Source organism: Cupressus sempervirens, chromosome 2 (assembly GCF_028749045.1).
Source record: "Cupressus sempervirens isolate cs-2001-9-10 chromosome 2, ASM2874904v1, whole genome shotgun sequence".
Taxonomy (NCBI): domain Eukaryota; kingdom Viridiplantae; phylum Streptophyta; class Pinopsida; order Cupressales; family Cupressaceae; genus Cupressus; species Cupressus sempervirens.
This window is the reverse complement of record NC_143119.1, coordinates 275,187,886-275,210,347: the sequence shown is the minus strand read 5'-3', so window position 1 is coordinate 275,210,347 and position 22,462 is coordinate 275,187,886.

Sequence of the window (22,462 nt, the reverse complement as noted above, 5' to 3'; positions counted from 1 at the left end):
ATGCAACCATAGATTTTGACATGAAACTGATTAGAAGCAACATGCAACCACCAAATTATGACATGCAAGATCTAGGTATTTGTCAAAAATGACATGCAAGATCTGAGTAGTTGTCAAAACTGACATGCAAGATCTGGGTAGTTGTCAAAACTGACATGCAAGTTCTGAGTAGTTGTCAAAACTGACATGCAAACTTCTACAACCACAAAATTCACCAAGAACTAACATGCAAATGATTATAACTAGCATGCAACCATAAATTTTGACATGCAGCTGATTAGAAGCAACATGCAACCATAAATTATGACATGCAAGATTTGGGTAGTTCTAAAAACTGAAATGCAAGATCTAGGTATTTGTCAAAACTGACATGCAAACATCTACAAACCCTCAGGCTGGCAAGATCATGGCTCTGATACCACTAAAATGTCTCTTTTCTGATTTTACATGATATTTCCAACCTCTAATCAGATTTTCAAGATCAAACAACTAATATCACAAAGATCCACCAAATTTCTCAAGGAACCCCAAATCGGGTATGTTAGAAATTGTGCCAAAAGCTTCACAGCTTCACCTATTATTAATAAATCTGAAAGTGGAAATTTTTACAAAAATTTCAGCAGCGTAACAGCCTACAAAATGAAATTTTTAGATTCATATAGCCTTTACACAACAGTTCTCAAATGTAGGACAAAAATTATGCTCATCGGGCTCCCGAAATTAACACAAAAATGCTCGGAAACACCACAAAAACACTAATAATCTATCTCAGAAGTTTAATCACATCCCAATACATATATTCAGATATATTTTAACACCTTAAAGTCTGAAATACAGCAGCAACCAAAACTAATATGAAATACTCAACTGAAAACACCAAACTCATACAAAAAAAAATACCCGAAAACCCACAAATCTGCACTGTTCAGTACAAAGGCAAACTCTGTATGAGCATGCACATAGAATGGCTTCAAAATACCATTCTTAGCCTTCCTAAAAATCTGCAAACTCCCATTCTTGGGTCTCCCTGGAAACTTGCAAACTCTCGTTCTTGGGTCTCCTTCTCCACAGGTTTGGCAGCCTCTGAAGAATAACAAAGAATAAGCAAAAATCAAGTTCTATAATCCACCCAAAATGCCTCCAAACCCCTTAAAAGAGGGCATAACCATAACTCACGTCCAAGAGAGGTTAATGAAACATATTTTAATAATAATTTTCATTTATTAGTCCAACGGTTTCCAAAGATTAATCCCCTTTTTTCGAAACTTCACTTTCTTGGGCTTGCCTACCTTAGCAAAGATTATTATTTTTTAATTATTTGAAAAGGGGACATGACACAACAACCTTCACCCTCAAATTCCCTTGCATCATTCTCCCCTACTTGAAATGAATGAAGGTCCTACGAGTTCTAGTCCTCAAACTGCTTCCTTTTAGGCTCATCCAGCTTCTGCAACTCCCATTCTATAATCCAAGTGCTATCTGTTGATTCCATCCCTTCCCACCATACAAGATATCTATTGTAGTCACCTTGATGAATCTAAACAATCTTCTTGTCAAGAATCTATGCAACCTTTTCTCTCTTTTTGATGGGTATGGTGTGTGTCTAGTCTACCTCATCCTCTTTTTCAATGGAGGTATCATCACCATGGAAAGTCTACAAATCAGAAATGCTCTACCTCATACGCATTATCATTAATCTTCTTCAAAATCTTGCAAGGACCAATTTTCTTATATTTCAATTTATGATAAGTCCCAGCAGGAAACCTCTCCTTTCTAAGGTAAACTATCACTAGAACCCCTACATTAAAAACTTGACACCTTTGAGTAGCATTTGTAGAAGCTTTGTACAACTCATTACTATCCTACAACTTGTATCTTACATTTTCTTGCAACTAGTGGAGCTGCTCTACAAAGGCTTCTCGAACATCATTGACTCTATCACCCAAAGGAAGCAACACCATATTGGGAACACCTTGAGAGTTACGTCCATAAACAACTTGAAATGGTGACTTGTGAATGGACCTATTGACTGAGCTATTATAAAAAAATTCTACTTGAGGCAATGCCAAATCCCATTGTTTGGGTTTCTCTCCAACAATACAATGCAATAGATTACCCAAACTACGATTGACAACCTTTGTTTGTCCATCAGTTTGTGGATGGTAAGCACTACTGAACTGTAATTTTGTTCCCATTTTCTTCCATAACGTCCACCAAAAATGACTCAAGAACTTGGTATCTTGGTCAAAGGTGATTGTTTTGGGAACCCCATGCAATTTGACTATCTCATAAAAGAATAATGTAGCCACCCTAGTAACATCACTAGTTTTCTTACAAGCAATGAAATGAACCATTTTTGAGAATCTATCCACAATGACAAAAATAGAGTCATTACCTCACTTTGTATGTGGCAATCCCAATACAAAATCCATAGTCAAATCTGTCCATGGTCTAACTGGTACTGGTAATGGCATGTATAATCCAATGTTCTGGGAGTGCCTTTTGGCTACTTGACAAACTTGACACCTTTCCACAAACCTGGTGATATCTCACTTCATCTTTGGCCAATAATATTTATCTACCACCAAAGGTATTGTTTTATCCTTCCCAAAATGCCCAACCATACCACTACTATCAAATTCCCAAATAATATTTCCTTGCATTGAGCCTACATGAACACATAGCTGCTTTCGCCTTGAATAAGTAACCATCTTGCAATAGATAATCACCTTGAATAGTGTTTGCATGTTTAGGTATTGGATTCTTCAATTGATCAACAACTTCCCAAAAATCACTATCAGATACATACAAGTTTTTGATTTCATTAAAGCCAACCACCTCTATTTCCATGATATTCAGAAGAACAACTCACCTATTTAAGGAAACTGCAACTTGATTTTGTTTCCCTAATTTATGCTTTAGAACAAAGGTATACCCTTGTAGGAAAGAGACCCACTTTGCATGTGAAGTGTTCAATTTATTCTATGTGTTCAAACATTTTAGAGAAATATGGTTTGTAAACAACACAAATTCCTTGGGAACAAGATAGTGCTTCTAGTGACTCAAGGCTTGCATAATTGCATAGAATTCTATATCATATGTAGAATATTTCTTCTGCACATCATTCAATTTTTCACTAATAAAGGCAATGGGTTTACCTTGTTGGCTAAGTATAGCACAAATGCCCTCATGTGAGGCATCACAGTCCACTTCAAATATTTTATCAAAATTTGGTTGTGCTAGTACTGGAGCTTTAGTGACCTTCTTCTTTAGGTATTGGAAACTCTCTTTAGCCTCTTTGGCCCATGAGAAATATTGACCCTTAGTGAAATCTATCATAAGTGCTACAATGCTACTGAAATTACAAATGAACTTTCTATACAAAGTAGCCAAGCCATGGAAACTTCTCACCTTGGTGATACTATGTAGACTAGGCCATTCAAGAATGGCTCAAACTTTCTCTGAACCCATCTTGACACCATCCATAGAAATGACAAATCCTAGAAAAACCAAGCTTTCTTGCATGAACCTACACTTCTTTAAATTACCATAGAGCTTTTCTCTCCGCAATACCCCCAATATTATCCTGAAATATTGTAGATGTTCTTCCCCTCCCTTACTAAAAATTAGTATATCATCAAAATAAACTACTACAAACTTACCAATGTAGGGATGCAAGACAGTGTTCATGAGTCTCATAAAAGTACTAGGTGTGTTGGATAAACCGAAAGGCATAACCTTCCATTCATAAAAACCATCCCTAGTTTTTAAAGTTGTTTTCCACTCATCCCCCTCTCAGATGCAGATCTAATGGTACCCACTTCGTAGATCAATCTTAGAGAAATACTTCACTCTAGCAAGAACATCCAGGATGTCATCCAAACGTGGGATAGGAAAATGATACCTAATGGATATCCTATTGATGGCTTGATTGTCTATGCACATCCTCCATGTTCCATCTTTCTTTGGAGTTAATAAAGCTGGAATAGCATAGGGGCTCATGCTTTCTTGTACTAACCCCTTTTCTATGAGCTCAGTCACTTGTTTGTCCAATTTTTCATGTTGTGTCAAATTCATTCTATATGTTGGTTGATTGGGAAGAATCTCTCCTAGAATAAGATCAATATGATTTTTCATATCTCATTTTGGGGGAAGTCCATCAAGTAGCTCCTTTGGAATGACATCTAAATATTCTTCCAATATTGTAGCTGCTTCTGGCAGTATAGTCAACTCTTCCTCTTTCCCCTTTTGTACTACCAATGCACAACAAAACCCTATCACTTTCATCTCCTTGACAAGTTCCTTTTCAGATAGCATTCTTTTAGTTCTTTCAGTTTTTCCATCACCTTTTAGAGGTAATAAAACTACCTTAGATTCATCCTTCCAAAAGCTATAAGTATTATTTTCCCCATTATGAACAACCTTTCAGTCATACTACCAAGGTCAACCCAATAGGATGCGACATGCATCCATCAGAATCACATCACACCATAGCTCATCCTTATAGACCTTTCCTATGGAAAATTTAACAAGGCATCTCTTATCTACTATGACTTCACTTCCCTTTTTAATCCATGCAATCTAATAAGGACAAGGGTGCTTTTCACACTAGAGATTTAGTTTATCTACCATTTCTTTAGGAACCATATTCTCACAACTATCTCCATCAACAATTACCCAACATACCTTTCCCCCTAAGGTACACCTTGTTTGAAATATGTTGGTCCTAAGCCATGAATCATTTGTGTCTTTCTCCTTCACTTTCTCCTTGGTTGGAATAATCATTGTCCTTCTCTTCATGAGGCTTTCTCCCATATTGACGTAGATATGCTCTGATACCATTGACGAAGGGCCACACCAGCCTTACCAACTCATGACAAAGAATGCAACAAGATCTCTCAAGATCCAATCCAAACCCAAGTTAGTCCAGATCCACACTCTGGTAGAAACCTCTGAGATCTCAACTTGTGCTCGCAAGCCACCAAGAAACCTCCTTGTTTCTAAATCGCAGTCACTAGCTCTTCTCAAACTTTATCCAAGATATAAGTGTAAATTGTCTCACATTCGACGCTCTGTCTACACACTCACAACTCCATCACAATCCTACTGTAAACTGCCTCACAATCGGTGCCCTATTCACAGACTCGAGAAAACTCACTTTTCACTTCCTCCTCTTTCACACTTTCCAAGTTTCCACTTCTCACACTTCTACTCCTCAAGCTTCCCCTTGAGCTTCTATTTCTTGAGCTCCTTCTTGAGCTTGATTTAGAAATGCTCATATGCCTTGCTTAAATAGGCACTTACCACCCCATGCATGACTTATCCACAACCTTCTAGAATTCCTCCACAACATTTTACAACTTCCATGACCTTCTACATCTTCCACAACCTTCTACAACTTCCAAAACTTCCTATAGTATTCATAACTTTCTAGAATTCTTCCCACACACCTCGATAAATGGAATGACAACCATTTTTTTTTATTTTTTCTATTATGCCACCTATGCACCTTGAAAATAGAAATACCCTTGTCCTTTCTTTTTTCCTTTTTCCCCCTTTTTTTTTTAAATTTATTTCTCCTCTAATTTTCGTCACTTTTCTCTCTCCTCCAAAATTTTTTTTTTTTAAAAAAAAAAAATTTCCATGCAAGATGCTCCTGCATTAGACTCCCCTGGTAGATAGAAAAGTGTGTCCCACACTTTGACACCAAAAGAAAGATCTACAACCTTCTTCATCTTCACCAAAGGTTTCCACCTCAACAAGGACAACAAAACCACCATGCAGATCTTCCACATCTACATCACTCTATCAAACACTAGAATCTCAACCATCCAATCAACATGCTCACTCCCAGGAACAAACTGAACATAATGCTTCAACAGAAAACTCTCATCCACATCAGCAACTAGTGAATTCACACCCATAGAAACAAACCCCACATCAACAGCCACATGTAGATCTCCATCAACACATGTCAAACTCTCTACACCACCAACCTCATTGCTCACAACAAGATGCTTTGCAAGATACAAGTCACCACCAAAAATTGGATCATCCACGACCGAGTGCTCCACAATCTCCATGTCAGACTCAACCATTTGATCATGAAAGCCAACATCTATCCCAACATCAACAACATTAGGAATATCTTTAGCAACAACCTCTAGTTGCTCTGTAGGTTCTGCATCAGGCTCCACAAATTGATCAGAAAAACCATCCTCTTCCACCTTGACCTTCTTAGCTTTAGCATCCAACCAGGCAAACATCTTAGAAAAATTCCTCTCCACTATATCATGGATTTTTGCAATCATCTTAGGGTCCAATCCTCTTGGAGCCATCTCCCAAGATCTTCGTAAACCCTCTGCAACAAATCCTTCCCACGCTCTTTGTGACAACCAAATTCTTTGCAAGTCAGATCGCAACCTGCCACCTCGCATGAACAATCAAGAACCACATCACAAGTCTAGGACAATGGATTTGCAATCCACCAGCTCTGATAAACTTCACCCAACCAAGGTCCTAGTACAAACTACCTCACACTTCGGCGATCTGCTTGTACACTCAAGAACTCTTGCTCTGATACCACTGACGTAGATACGCTCTGATACCACTGATGAAGGGCCACACCACCCTTACCAACTCATGACAAAGAATGCAACAAGATCTCTCAAGATCCAATCCAAACCCAAGCTAGTCCAGATCCACACTCTGGTAGAAACCTCTGATATCTCAACTTGTGCTTGCAAGCCACCAAGCAACCTCCTTGTTTCTAAACCGTAGTCACTAGCTCTTCTCAAACTTTATCCAAGATCTAAGTGTAAACTATCTCACATTTGGCGCTCTATCTACACACTCACAACTCCATCACAATCCTGCTATAAACTACCTCACATTTGGCGCTCTGTTCACAGACTTAGGAAAACTCACTCTTCACTTCATCCTCTTTCACACTTTCCAAGTTTCCACTTCTCACACTTCTACTCCTCAAGCTTCCCCTTGAGCTTCTATTTCTTGAGCTCCTTCTTGAGCTTCATTTAGAAATGCTCATATGCCTTGCTTAAATAGGAACTTACCACCCCATGCATGACTTATCCACAACCTTCTAGAATTCCTCCACAACCTTTTACAACTTCCACAATCTTCTACATCTTCCACAACCTTCTACAACTTCCAAAACTTTCTACAATATTCATAACTTTCTAGAATTCTTCCCACACACCTCGATAAATGGAATGACAACCATTTATTTTTTATTTTTTCTATTATGCCACCTATGTACCTCGAAAATAGAAATACCCTTTTCCTTTCTTTTGTCCTTTTTCCCCTTTTTTTAAAATTTATTTCTCCTCTAATTTTTGTCACTTTTCTCTCTCCTCCATTTGTTTTTTTTTTTTTTTTTTAAATTTCCATGCAAGATGCTCCTGCATCACATATCTGGGGGTACTACTTGTTCAAATTCATTGTTAATCTGGGCTAGGTTCACTCTGGATAGTCCTCCTTGATTTCTATCTTGCATGCTGAAATTGGAATACTCAAAAGCCCTGTGGCCTTCTTCTCCACATCTAAAACAAGTGAAAGGCCTTCTCTTGTTTTCACAGCCTCTTCCACTTCTATAGCCTCGACCTCATTGAAACCCCCTTCCTCTTTCTTGATTCAAAGGATCTTGCCTAGCATCTACACTTTTTTCAAAGCCTTGAAAACTCTCTCCCTGACCACTATTAAAACCTCCCCAAAATGGAGTTGACATGCCCCTTCGACCACCTCTATTCCTCTGGTTATATTGCCTATTCTACTTTCCTTCAGCCTTCAGAGCTAGTTGGTAGGCTTCCTCCATATTGCTAACACAATGCACTTTCAGTTCATCTTGAATAGATAATTTCAAGCCATTAACATATCTAGCAACCATCTACTCATTATTTTCTTGATGTTCTATGTGAATGGATAGCTTGTACAACTCATTTTTATAGTCTTGCACTAAAGACAAGTTTTTCTTCAAATTTTGAAATCTACAAAAGAGGGTTTGCGAATAATCCATGGGTAAGAATTTTTCTCTCAGCTTTTTCTCCATCTTGATCCATGTCTTAATCTTTTTCTTTCCATTTCTAACTTGTTCCTTTTGGAGATGATCCCACCAGATCATTGCATGTCCTTTTAACTTTGTGCATGCAAACTTCACCTTCTTTTCTTCTATCATGAGCTTCCACTCAAAAAAAATTCCCATCTCATTCAACCAATCTATTAGTTCTTCTGGCTTAAGACTACCAACATAGTCTGAAACATCAATTTTTATTGCTTCACTCCTTCCTTCTAAAGCCTTGAAAACTCTATCCTCGTAGCTCAGTTCTCCTAGTCTCTTGTCTTTATTTTCTCCCTCTTTATCTGTATCATTTCCTCTTTGTATTTCTTGATTATCTAGCCACTCAGTGAGTTAGTCAATCTCCCTTTGCATATCTAGTACCAATCTTTGCATCGGCGTGACACCTCCTCTTCCTCTCCCAACCATCTTACTACTTTGATATCAAATGATGTAATTCACAATATCATTAAACAATAAATCTAAATTTTGCACAAGATAAGTGTTTAAGAATAACTAAGCTCTTCATTAAAAAATATTCTCCAACTCTACTTTGCCTCTACAATGAAAAAGAAACATCTACTTATTACAATTTCAAAAATTACCATATTTGGCAGATTTTTGGCAAATTTTTTTTTTTCCATTTTTGGTAATTTTAAAAACTTATGACGCCCGGAAGTAAATCTTGACTAAAACTCACATTTGAGTCAATAGCCTTGACCCTTGGATGCCCCTGCATCAACTACAGAAGCACATTAAACATGCAAAGAAACTCATCCATGACAATAAAATCTCCATAGATAACCACATGATGAAATTTTTAGTAGAGGTACAAATAGCCTTACATGCAAGTAATGTATTACAAGAGCATTGGGACAAGACTATGGTAATAATTTTGAAGGTACATTCTAATTTATTACCACATATTGGTATTAACTTATAAATATTTTACACCTTGGCATTTATGTCAAAAAGGGGGAGAAGATATTGTTTAGTGATAAAGGGGGAGAAGAATATTATACCCCAGATATATGTATGGGGGATTATTAATATGTATAGATAAGAAGAAAAATTTGTTAACAAAAGCAATTTTGAAAAATCAAAAAATAGAATAATTTACCAAGCTATGGCAATAGCTAGTCAAAGCCGAGTTGAAGACATAGAATTCATAAAAGAAGTAATTTTTGAATTGCAATCTTGAGAATTCATAATTTTGGTTTGATAAGTATTTTTGCCACTAATTCCAAAGGAGGAGATTGGTTACATTAAGGTCAAATTTTCTATTGGTGACTTAACACTTAGTCAGTTGGTTACATTTCTACTAATCTCTACATTTTTTACTAAGCCTATCATTCATATAGCAATGTTAACCAAGTGTCTCTATTTCTCTTGAGCTAAATAGTCAGAGTACAATTCATGCCAGGCTTCACAATGTTAACCAAGAAGTTGAGATAGTCTACTATATCACCCAAGTGTAGTAGTGTCTATCGAGTTATTGAGTAGAAGTGATAAAGATATTAGTGTTAATCAATCTTGTAATGTTAACAAAGTTCTGCTCTATATACCAAGCTTAATGAAGTGAATCTAGTGTTGACTAAGTCATGCAGTGTCAACCAAGTGATTTTGTATCTACCTAGTTTCTTAGTGTTCATTGAATCACATGGTGCTAACTGAGTTTGTGCTACTCAAAGTGATCAGTATGGACTAAGCATCTAAGATCAATTGAGTGCTAGAGTTTTTTTGAGTGTTGAAAGTGTTCTTCAAGTGTCAGAACATCACTAAGTTGACTTTAGAACCTGAGTTACAACAATTGGGCCTACTTTATGAATTATGATTAGTTAGGTATTGTAGCCGACTCTAGCAAGTAGTTAAATGGATATATATATATATCCAATGCATTGTATCATATCCAAGAGAAGCAGTTCATTGAGTATATCAAGAAACACAAGAAAAAAGTGCGAGTTACGAGCTACAAGAAGTATATGGTATAGCAATGACTTATCTAAGAGGGTTCAACTCAAGTCAAAATGAACAAAATGACATAATTTAGAAGGAATGAAACAAAGATTTTGTGAGATATATAATGTGTCCAAGTGAAACATCTTTTGCAAAAAACCATCAGGCCAATTATTCCAAGTAAACTAGTGTGGTCTATATTATAAGGACTGCTAGTAGGAAATGTTCTTATCCTAGGCTATATCAGAAGGAGGGTTAGAAGGAATGGTTTCCAAAGTAATAGTTGGAGAGGTTGAAGGTTTACAACAAGGGCACTCCATGATGAGATGGCTTTCTTGTAGTAGTAAAACTGAGCATTAGACTTATTAAGTTACAAAATTCATTGACTATATTGAAATCTAGGCCCTAGAACCTTGATAGAATCTGGGATAGGTTTGATTAAATCCATTTCCACATAAACCCTTGGGTGCACTTTCACTCTTGTGCATCTTTCTATATTGGATATGTACCAAATAACTATGCCTATTTGAGAGGCTATGTTATGAAGAAATGGTCTATAAGAAAAGTAAATATGAGGGAACTCAACCCACATTTGTTACATTGATTTTGAAATTCCTTGTGGATGGAAATTTATATCCCAAGCCTAGAGATAACATGTTTGTCATCAAACGATATAATATTTTTAATGGAAGATTTTTTTAGTAGGTTTGAAATGGGCAAAAGTGCAAGAAACATAACATCTTCTTAAACCCCTAAATTACTCTATTATCAATCCCCTCTATTCCTATATTACATGGGTACATAAATTCATGTTCATTTGAGATGCCTTTAAGGAAGAATAAGATAACAATTCTTTATTTCTAGTCTTCTATGACATTGACTATTTTATTTGGAAGTTCAAATGATATTTCCTTACATCTAGAAACATATGTTGATTGAGGGTACACTACATCATTTTCATCTAGAGAGTTCATGAGGACTTTTGTAATCTCTTTAGGGGTTTGTAGATACTTTTGGGCCTTGGAAAAAGAAAGTCCAAAGAAGCTTGAATTAACTTTGTCTATATAACAACTTTAAGGTCTTTTATCATGCCCTTTTCTCTCACTTTTTTCTTTATTAAGGCTGGTAGTTTGTAGGGAAGCTAGTTTTTTCCATTGTTTTTGGTCTTGAAGTTATTTTTCTCTATGAGATCAAATCTTGGTCAAAATCGATAAACATATGAATTATTATGGCACTTTGATTTTTTGCAGCTACTCTGAAGTTGTCATTGTTGTTATATTAACATAGATTAATTATCTTGGTTATATCATGAGTTCTATTAAATGCTAAGCATCTTATAATACATTTTCAAAATATACTTAGTAGAAGGTATATGCATATAGCCTAAACATATACCTAAAATGAAATTACTTCTTACAATACATAGTACAAGTGTTAACTATTTACTACTAAGATCTTTAATAAATTGGTTAAGATTGTCCATTTCCCTCGGTTTAAGAATATCCTTATGGATATCAAAATATTGACATGAGATAGTATCATTCTTGTGGATCAGGATCCATCCCTCTAGCATCAACACCACAAATTTTTCCATATATATATACATATATATATATATATATATACATATATATATATGTATATATATATATATGTATATATATATATATGTATATATATACATATATATATATATATATATATATGTATATATATATATATATGTATATATATATATATATAATAGAAACACTACTGAAGTCATCGCCATCTTTCGATTTGATCTTTTACACAAACTAATTACAATTCATAATATATCTAGGGAAAACATTACGTACATATCTAACAATGATGGAGTAAGTCTACTTTTAGGAATTAGTATTTTAAAATTTTCTAACAATCTCATTCCATAAACCTAATATATTGTCAACCAATATATCACCAACAATAGAAATGTCATATTTTTTCTAATTTTTTGTAGAACATCTTTGGGTTAATGCAAGTGGCCTACCATTAGATTCAACACCCCACCAAATAGATCTATCTATAATAGAGTATTTAGGGGGATCACCAACTACATCTCTAAATGGAATAAACTTCCTAACTAGAGACTGGGCCTTCCAAAGAGAATGAAAATCTTTGGATCCAAATACCAATAACTCAAAATTCTGAAAAAACCTTCTCACGTAGCTAAACATTGGTCCAAATTTTCCCCATTTTGATACCAAATCTAGTAATGTTGTTTCTAACTAATACCTTCCATGGTTCATCCCCACCCTAATCTTGAATGATCCATTAAGAAGCTAGTGCCATACCTTGCGCTTTCAAATCCATAATCCTCGATCCTCCCTTTTCTTTGGGTAAATAACACCACTCCCACTTTACACAGTTCCTTTTGTTATTCACTAAACCATCAAACTAGAATTTTTTTGTCATAGTCCTTTCTAAAATATTGCTCTGATTGTTGGCAAATAACCAAGTTGAAGAGAAATATATGTGATTGGTAGATAAAACTATTTGAACCACTTGAACTCTACTTGGTAGAGATAGAAGATGAGTTTTCCATTTCAATTACTTCTTCTCCACTTTGGAAAAGATCCTTGTCCATATATCGTTAATAGATGGCTAAATAGAGAATGTGATTCCAAGATATCTAACAATCTCATTACGTCCCAGTCTTTTCCATCCTTTACTCACCACTAAATTTGGAGGGCATAAGGAGAAACCAATAATGCATCATTTATAGGGAGCCACTTTGGCCCCAAATACCAAACAAAAAAATTGCAACCTATGCTACATATTATCAAAATTCTCTTCATCCAAATGTATGAATAGGGTAGTATCATCTATGAATTGAGCATTAAGAAATATCTCTTGATAGGGCATAGTAAGACCCTTGATAGGAGGTCCTAGTTGAGAAGCTTTGAGAATACAAACAAATAGGGAGAAATTGGACATCATTACCTTATCAATTTTTCAAGAACCATTTAGTCAACTCCTCATTAACATATATAACCACAGAAGAATATTTAAGTAATTTGTTAGTCCATTTACAAAAACTAGGAGGGAACCCAAAAGTATGTAACATACCCATCACTAAAGTCCACTCTATTATTTCATAAAAAAATTTCAAACTCTAACAGAACCACTATCACATTATGACCATAATTCTTGGCCAAATTCATTACTTCCTAACTAGTAACATAGGTTTTCTAGAATAAACCCCCCTTTAATGAAACCCTTATCTACCTAGCCAAGATCTTAGCAATAATTTTGCATGAAAAAATTAGCAATGTTATACGTCTTGAATTCTTAACTTTTGACTTATCCCCTTCTTTTGGTAGAAGTTTAATAAACCCTTTAGTGATTTCAGCTCCAAGTGTGCCAAGCTAGTATGCATTCTCATATAACTCCACCAATTTAGGACCTATCCATCCTATATTGTGTTTATAAAACTTGATTGGGATGTCATCAAGCCTTGGAGCCTTTTCATTAGCTAGAGAAAGAATAGTCTTCTTAATCACATCCAAAGTGATGAATCTATTCAATGTCTTAGCATCTTCATTAATGATCTTTGTTTGAATGAGCTTAAGACATTTATCTAGTTCCTACTTTTTTTCATCATTGAATTCTAAGGTAAAAATTCCTTTATAGAAACAATAGAAAGCTTCTTTAATATAGATAGGATCATTATTAAGATCTCCATTTATCTAGACATGCTCAATTAATTTTTTTATTATATTTATCTCTAATTATATTAAAAAGGTATTTAGAACCTTTATATCCTTCTGTCATCTAGTTCATCCTAGATCTGATTTGTTGTCCTCTTATACTATACTATTGTATCTTCATAAATTGGTATTTAGTCCATATAATTTATTTCCTCTAAGTTAGGATCACTAGCCTTAATCTAAAGACCTCATAGTGGAGTTGAAGGTGCTCTACAAGAAATGTTCCTCCTCATCCCTATCCCTAGATCTTTTCTTGCCAATAATTTCATCAATTTTTTTCCATGAATCCATCAATAGACTCCATCTATCCCTAGGATTCAGCTCTGAGTTACATAGCTTAGATAAACTGGTCACCATATGAATGGCTCCATTATCCTCATCATTATTCAATAAAGATGTGTTGAGTTTTAAACCACTTTTAGTTTTCCTTTTATTACCAAGATCATTGTCCATAAAAATATTTGCATAAATAGGATGATTATCAAAAAGAGATGTAGAAGTAACACTAATAAGAGTATGACCATCCTTATTAACAACACTAAATATTGTTTCTTCCACATAAATACTATCTAATCAACAATAGACTATTTGGCTCCTAGACTGATTGTAACTCTAGGTGAACCAAATAGCAGAGAATTTTTTCTTTTGAAGAGGTAAAGGATCAAAAGCTCTATATTTCCTCTTGAAACAAGACCAAAAGTAAAATTCATTACCTTTCCAATATTGGGTGGAGCCCTCATTTTTTTCTTCCTTATTCTGTATCATATTGAAATCTCCAAACAAAAATCCAATGTGATCTATATTTAGATTATAGGTTAACCATTATCATAAAGAAACACGTTCTCTATAATCATTTGGGGGCATAAATGTTGTAGACCCCAATTAGTATTTCACCATGTTTAAAAATAACCCAAATAGTTCAGAAGCCATTAACAACAAGCTTATTAGCTCGAAGTGGGCCAACCATGATAGCCAACCCACCTTTTCCTCTGAGATGGTTAGAATGAAATTGTAATGACCCACCAAGGGATCCTAAAAGAATTAACCTAAAATTTTACAAACTTTTCCAAACATTTTTTTTTTCCTAATACATGAAAGATCAACCATTCACATCAAATCATGATAGCGGAAGCATTAACATTTAATCATGTAAAGCATACCTAACAGGTTACATTCCTTAAGGATCCCAAAACATTGAGTCACATTTATTTTAATCAAACTAAGTCTAATAACATCTACATCCACATTCATATAAATTATAGAAAGTCTAAGACTTCTAATATTCATTTGTTCTAAATGCATCTTGGCAAATCAATTCTGAATGCTCAATCATCTACTGAACATGTCACATGGTATGAACGGCTCACAAGGATTAAAAAAATGCAAAGATAATGATTCATCAACCTTATTAAATCCATGATACAAGTAAATTCAAGTAATGAAACTAATAACATACATGATACATCCATTCATCACTAAGGATATAATCAACATCATAAAAGATAACCACCTATCATAATACACAATTAATCTAAGTGTGTGGTTCCTCCCAACTGTCAATAACATCGTTAGACCATTGTGGCCCTAGCCATCCCTCTGTGTGTAACATCCCAAGTCATTGAAGAGATCATCGGTATTACCAAAGTAGGAATGCCACTCCTAAAACATACTACATCATACGCAGAAAGAAATCTAACATGTTACAACATATGCATGAGAAATCTAATCATACAAAATAAAGCATAAGATGATTCTATAAGTAAATAGCATTGTCTATCACTTGCTAATCATCAATATAACGAATCATGTTAGCAAATAACATCTAACATAAGATATAACATCCATCATAATGATCCAAGAATAGAAGGAAGGTAAATGCCAACAAAGAATGTGTTGAAGGAGATAAATGTCAATCCAAATGTCAAGAGTACATCCAAATGTCAAGAGTACATCATCCACAAATTGCCAATCATCATCAATGTAAATCGATAGTCACAATAAGCACATTCAACAATAAGTACACCATTAGAGGTACACACAAACTCTACAGAGGAGACTTAGGCTACATTCTAGGGAGTGTCATCACATGGCTGCTTGAGTTACCCTGGACTGGTCTCTCAATAGACCCCAAACCCTCAAGCATTGAGTTACCCTGGACTGGTTACTCTGAACCTCGGACCCTCAATGTAGCATATGTGGAACCAAAAAGCCCTCTCATGAAGATGAGGCAATCATCCCTTTCCCATCCTTAGTCTATACAAGCACTCAAGGTATGGGTGGGTCAAATATCCCTAACTTATCTTTTTAGTGTGTTTCCCCAAAATTATTAATTACTAGATTATCACTTTTTACATAACTTGCAATAGGTTACCCTGGTACTAACCACTTTGGGCCCTGGACCCCTACTGCAAGCCACTCCCAAAGACATGTACCTAGACAACCTCTCTTAATACCACAACATCCATCATAATCATACTCGATTCTTTAACAGGCAACCTAAAAACAAGCTGATACTTCCATACAAGTACATGTCAATGCTCCACAAGGTAAATCTCATAAACATAAATTTTAATTTTAATCATAGGACATAACATGACATCCAACCACATAGTATAAAGCAACTAGTAAGCATCAAAAGATAGTTCACTATATTCACATATGTTCTCTACGAGTAACTGGAAAGCATCCAAAAAGAGACAATCATAATATTCACAATAGTTCCTTATGACAATTGAAAGACATTAAATGATAATGTTCAATATCCAATGATAATCATATCAACTAAATTCCATTGTACAACTCAATTGTCCATAAATTTAATTAATTCTATAATTAATTAAATTAATTAATAATTACATAGCTATACTAAAACTCAATGACCCTAAGGTCTTGTTCTAAGAGAGATCAAGATGTATCTATACAAGTGAGAAGACTCTCTCATGAGTAAATCAAGGCTTAAACTCCCAAAACCATTTTGAAGTTAACCTCCTCAAAATCAATTATGGGTAAACATTTGAATAACTTAAATCATTGAGACCATAGTTAATAATTTCTCAATGATTTAATTCCAATATGGTACAAATCATCGTTAAGTTAAATTGAATTCATTTCTATTAACCACTTCCCTTTTTCATTCGATCCCTATTAAATTATTTGTTGATCTCAATAAATCAATTTGTAAATCTAATGTTTCCAATGTTTTCTGATAACATAACCACATAAGTGCACAACTTATATTCTTGAATTTATTAAGTATTCCCAATACTATTAAGTTACACAAAGTCAAATTAACAATAGGTAGTTATAACTCTTTAATGACTTAACATTATTTCCTTTAAACACTTATTTGAAACTATTCATAGGATCACCAATATATTTTATTAATAACTTAATAGAAACATAAATATCAATTGAAATAGTTTCCAATAAACATTTCCCTTCTAAATTCGATCTTGATCAACTTCCATTCATTTAAATTGATTTATAACTTGCCACAACACTCCAATCATTTAATACCCTAGATTAGAATTAATCCCAATACAATACCTCAATTATTAATTAATCACAATTGATTTAATCAAATTGAATTAATTAATAATTATACAAACTATTTATTCCACCATTCATTATTGATTAAATTCAACCAGCGGATATCTCTGTTCAATTAATAATAATTAACGAATTATTATCAAAATAATGGTCCATATTAACATTACTATAATAATAATGTTAACAAATATAATACATCAACAATGACATAAAATATTTGTAACATAGTAAATATTAATATTGATTCATGTTTTTATATATACTAGTTAATATTTAATAACATATATTACCAATAATGATATATGCATATTATCCTATATAAGCATATAATATTTAGACAATTCCAAAGGAAATAAAAAACTTGTTACTAATTAAAATCCCTTATACAACTGTATAGTATACGTCGTGACAATAGACTGCGGCAGTACAACCTTATAACAATCAACATACAATACTTTAATCTTGACTTAACATAAGTAACACTTAAATCGCAAATCAATTTTTCTATCAAATGAATAGTTTACAGTATGTCTTGTAAATCTATGACTTTACCTAAGGAAATTGAATGCAATTTTGATAGGGGTGAGGTTGTGTGTGAGGCCATGCCTTTGTCTAATTTAGAAGGAGATGCACTGTCTGCATTCAGGAGGAGTTAACAGATCCAGACAATGTTTAATTCGAGAAGTCTCCTTTCCCATTTATCCATCTTGACAACAGATCATAAAATGCAACAGTGATTAGTACTAAAGCAAACATCAGAAGTGTTTGTAGCATATTTTGACCACTGCATCGATTGGAAATAACAATGTCTGCCAATGCCAAAGAACTAACAAATTTGCAAAGATGCTAAACATAGTTGATGTTGAATACCAGAGACAAAAAGAACTAGCAGATGGAGGAGAATAAAAGCAGTAAAGAGAATGCTTAAATCAAGCAAATGAAGGAAGGACCCATATAGCGAGGGTAAGGGAAATCAAAATGTCTCCCCACTTAAATTCCCGAATTGAGGAATCTCTTGGATTTTGAAAATATTTACCAACCTAGGGAAATACACTATAATAGCTCACACAGAGAGGACAATATTTCATCACTCCACCGATAGGTTAAGATTCCTCCAATATTTATAAATGAATATACAAAAGATGCTATACATCGTCTTCTTGTTAAACTAAAAATAGCCACATATATATATATATATATATACATATATATATATATATACATATATATATATACATATATATATGTATGTATATATATATGTATATATATATATGTATATATATATATGTATACATATATATATATATGTATATATATATATGTATACATATATATATATATACATATATATATATATGTATATATATATATGTACATATATATATATATATATGTATGTATATATACATATATACATATATATATATATGTATATATATATATGTATATATATATGTATATATACATAAACAAATATATATGTGCATCGACAAGAGACAAGCATACAAGATATCCTGTCAGTGCTTGGAGTTTACCAAAAAAAACATGTATTTAGGATATGTGGTGAACTGGGTTTATACAACGATGACAATAACAGAGCATCGATAGTAAGATGGCAATTTATATCATGTAGCAAATTGTGAGATGTTAAAGAGAAGCCACCATATTGAATATAAAATGATTAAAAGTATATATATATATATATACCATGATTAAAATAAGTAGTGTTGAGTATTCACTAAGCAAGGACATGAGATGTTGTGTTTTGTGTTAATTCTGAGATGCTCAAGAGTGTGGCAGACTGAGTGATTAATCTCAGTAATTAATCTGAATACATACCAAAGAGATATGTATAAAGAATCATCATGCAAATTAGAAGGATATGGTTCTAGTTTGGTTCCAATAGGTATTTTCCTTGAGCCATGTCATTTTTTAATGATTAATGTATTCTGTAAAGAAAATGCAACCTTCTAAATCTCTCTGAATATTAGGTCACAAATTCTTATCTCTCTTTTAAATCTACACAATACTTTTAGAGCTGTACCAAATGAAAAAGCGAAGTTTCTTTTTCAAATAGCCTAAGGAGAATTTATTGTTTCCTAAAGCTCATTGCTGGGTTGAACTAAATGGTAGCATATCTCGAGACAAAATGAAAGAATACCAATCCAAAAAGAAACTCTACATGGTCTCAGCCACTTATGAGAAAATTACATAATGCATTTCTAAGCAGGGAAAAGAACATACCTAATATATGTATGCCGATGGTTATTCTGAGCCCCAGCAAAAGATACTCATTTCAAAAATATCCATCTGCTGCCTCAATATATTCTCCTGTAGCTTAATGTTCCATATTTCTCATGAAGTCCAAGAAATGAGGGAATGTTGTGTTTCAGTCAACTTATTTCCCAATCATAGTTTGAATCCTAAATATCGCTCCTCAAATCAGCATTCTAATAGAATTCTATCGACTCCATTCATAGAAAAACATGACTATAGTCATGAAGAAATGAAGGCTCTAATTAGCTCATACACTCGATTTCATGCTTTGAAGGTTGTCACCAAAATTTTTGAACATAGGTGCTAATTTGTAGTCCCTCCACCACCCTTGAGTGACTAGGAATGCTTGGTTTAAAGAACTCTTAGGGAGCACCTAGAATCCTCTAGAAGCAACTAGGAGATAAGATAAGCATTGCCAACTAAGTGTAAGCCTTATCCAAACCTTCTAGATGAGTGATGACAAGGATATGGTTGTAGACACCATGTGCTCAATTGGCATGCTAATTCCCGTGATGGAGACAACTCGTGCATAATAGAGGTGCACATACTCCTAGGTAAATATTATTAAAATAATATGCATTAATTTTACTAATATTCACTTGACCCCTTTAAATTTAATTTATAATTTCTTTTCCACTTTTACATTTATTTTTGAGACTTAGTTGATAATTATTTATTAACTTAAATAATAATAATATTTAGTAATTTATTTAAAAAATGAACACTAAATAAATTATTATTAAATAAATATCATCTCGTTCCAACCTTAGACTTATAAATTTCATTTTCAAATAAATTCTTTTTATTTAATTCTCTTTTGTTTTATTAATTTTCCAATTAATTAAATAAATATCAATATTAAAATATCCTTTTAATTTTCTATGAAATTAAATATTTTAATTAGACTTAATTAATAGAAAAATACACCAAGAAGAGTTTGGCAATGATAATAGAGTCATGACCAAGGGGGAGGCACTACAGAAATCTTGCATATTGATGCCAAACCAATTTCAAAATGGTATAAGCTTGAAAAACTACAATCTTAATTTCTTGTAATTAGATAATATCCTTTAGTTTAAGATTCTTACACTATTTTCTAACCTAATACTTCCTATCAGACATCTCTAGACCTCACACATTCCAACTATATAAATGCATCATTTATGTTGAAGGGATTTAGGGTTTTGTATAATATGTTAAAAAAATATGGCATCTCATTACCACTCCTTATATTCTCATTAGAGATAAACTTACTTTCCACTATTTTCCTCTTTTTTTTTTCCAGATTCTTGTTAGTGACTTTTGTAAATGGTTCCTATTTCCATTACATCATCTAAGTTACAAATGACATTTGTAACCATCACTAATTTTAGGGCTTCAATTAGGCTATTATCTCCATTTATGGATCTATTTGTGTTCCTCCTAAACATTCTCAGCTCTAGCATTAATAGTTTTAAGAGCTAGTTATTGAGCACTAAGCTTAGGTAGAATAGAATTAACCTTTGTTTACAGTCTTTAAATTAGTTTTCTTCTTCAACTCAAATCTTTCTCAAAATTGATAAAAATGTGAATTATTAAGGCACTTTGATTTTTTTCCAACTACTTTGAAGTTGACATTTTAAGGAAAAAAATGTTGAATGTTTATAGTTCTATACAAATATAATAGATAGATGGTATAAATGTGAGTAGAGATATTATAATAATAAATTATTTATTAGAGTATAAAAGATACAATGGCTATTACAGTTATTTACACAAACTATAAACAAATTTTTTTCCAATCGCTCTCTATAATTAAAATTCTAATATAGTATTGAAATGTAACAGAGTTTTCTTGCAATGTCATGCTAAGTATATCAAGTTGAAAAGACTTTAGCATATCATGATATTCATAACATGATATTCTTAACTTCACAATTAATTTTTATTGGTTCTTCTATTTGTCCTAAATTAACCAAATCATGTTATTCAAATATTCATAGGAAAAAGTCCACAACCATGTCTACAATAAGCTAGGTGTAATTATCACTATTCCTAGTGTGCTTGTTGAGGAGGAAATAAGAGCAATTTTTAATAATGAAGGACACAAAAACTATCCCTAGGCTCTACTTTTTTGAGATGACTTCTATTTTTTCTATCTAATTGTGTAGACATGTATGAAGTTACTAGTTTTGCATTATTTTTTATTCTTGAATTTTATTTGTTTCTTTCTTGAATTTGTCCCTAGATTTTTTATAATTTTTATTTTGGCTCGGTCCTTATTAGTGGTAGCCTTTCCCAACTTAAAATTTGTCCAGTTTAATTTTGTGCCCTACTTCTTATGAATAATGACTTAGATCCTATGATATAGCAAATGAGTCTCTACCAAATCTAGATTTTTAGAGGAAGGATTTGGTTGAGGCCATCTTGACTAAGATATTTTTAATTATTCAATATATTTCACATGTTGCTAAAAATATTAGTTGGGGGCCTTTATCATGATCTATTGCTATATGTTTCATTCTAATTTAGGACTTCAAGTTTTCAATTGTAAACAACTTAAATATGTTTCTAAAATATTAAGTTTGGTAGATATATGTTGTGAAATGATGAAAATTGGTTTTTTTCTTCATTAACGATATTTTTACTTAATCTATTTATGTAAATCTATAAGTGTCTACCTTCGTAGACAACTAACATTTCAATTTAGTAGAATGAATGTAATTTTTTCACCCTCCATATTCAAGAGTAATTATAAAATTAATTTAATAATTAATCAAAATCATTTTTTATTTAATTGGGATCCAAGACATCATTTAATTTATTTATTTTAAATAATTATGAATGTGTATATAATAATTTTTTTTAGGAGGTGACATAATTTAAAACTTTT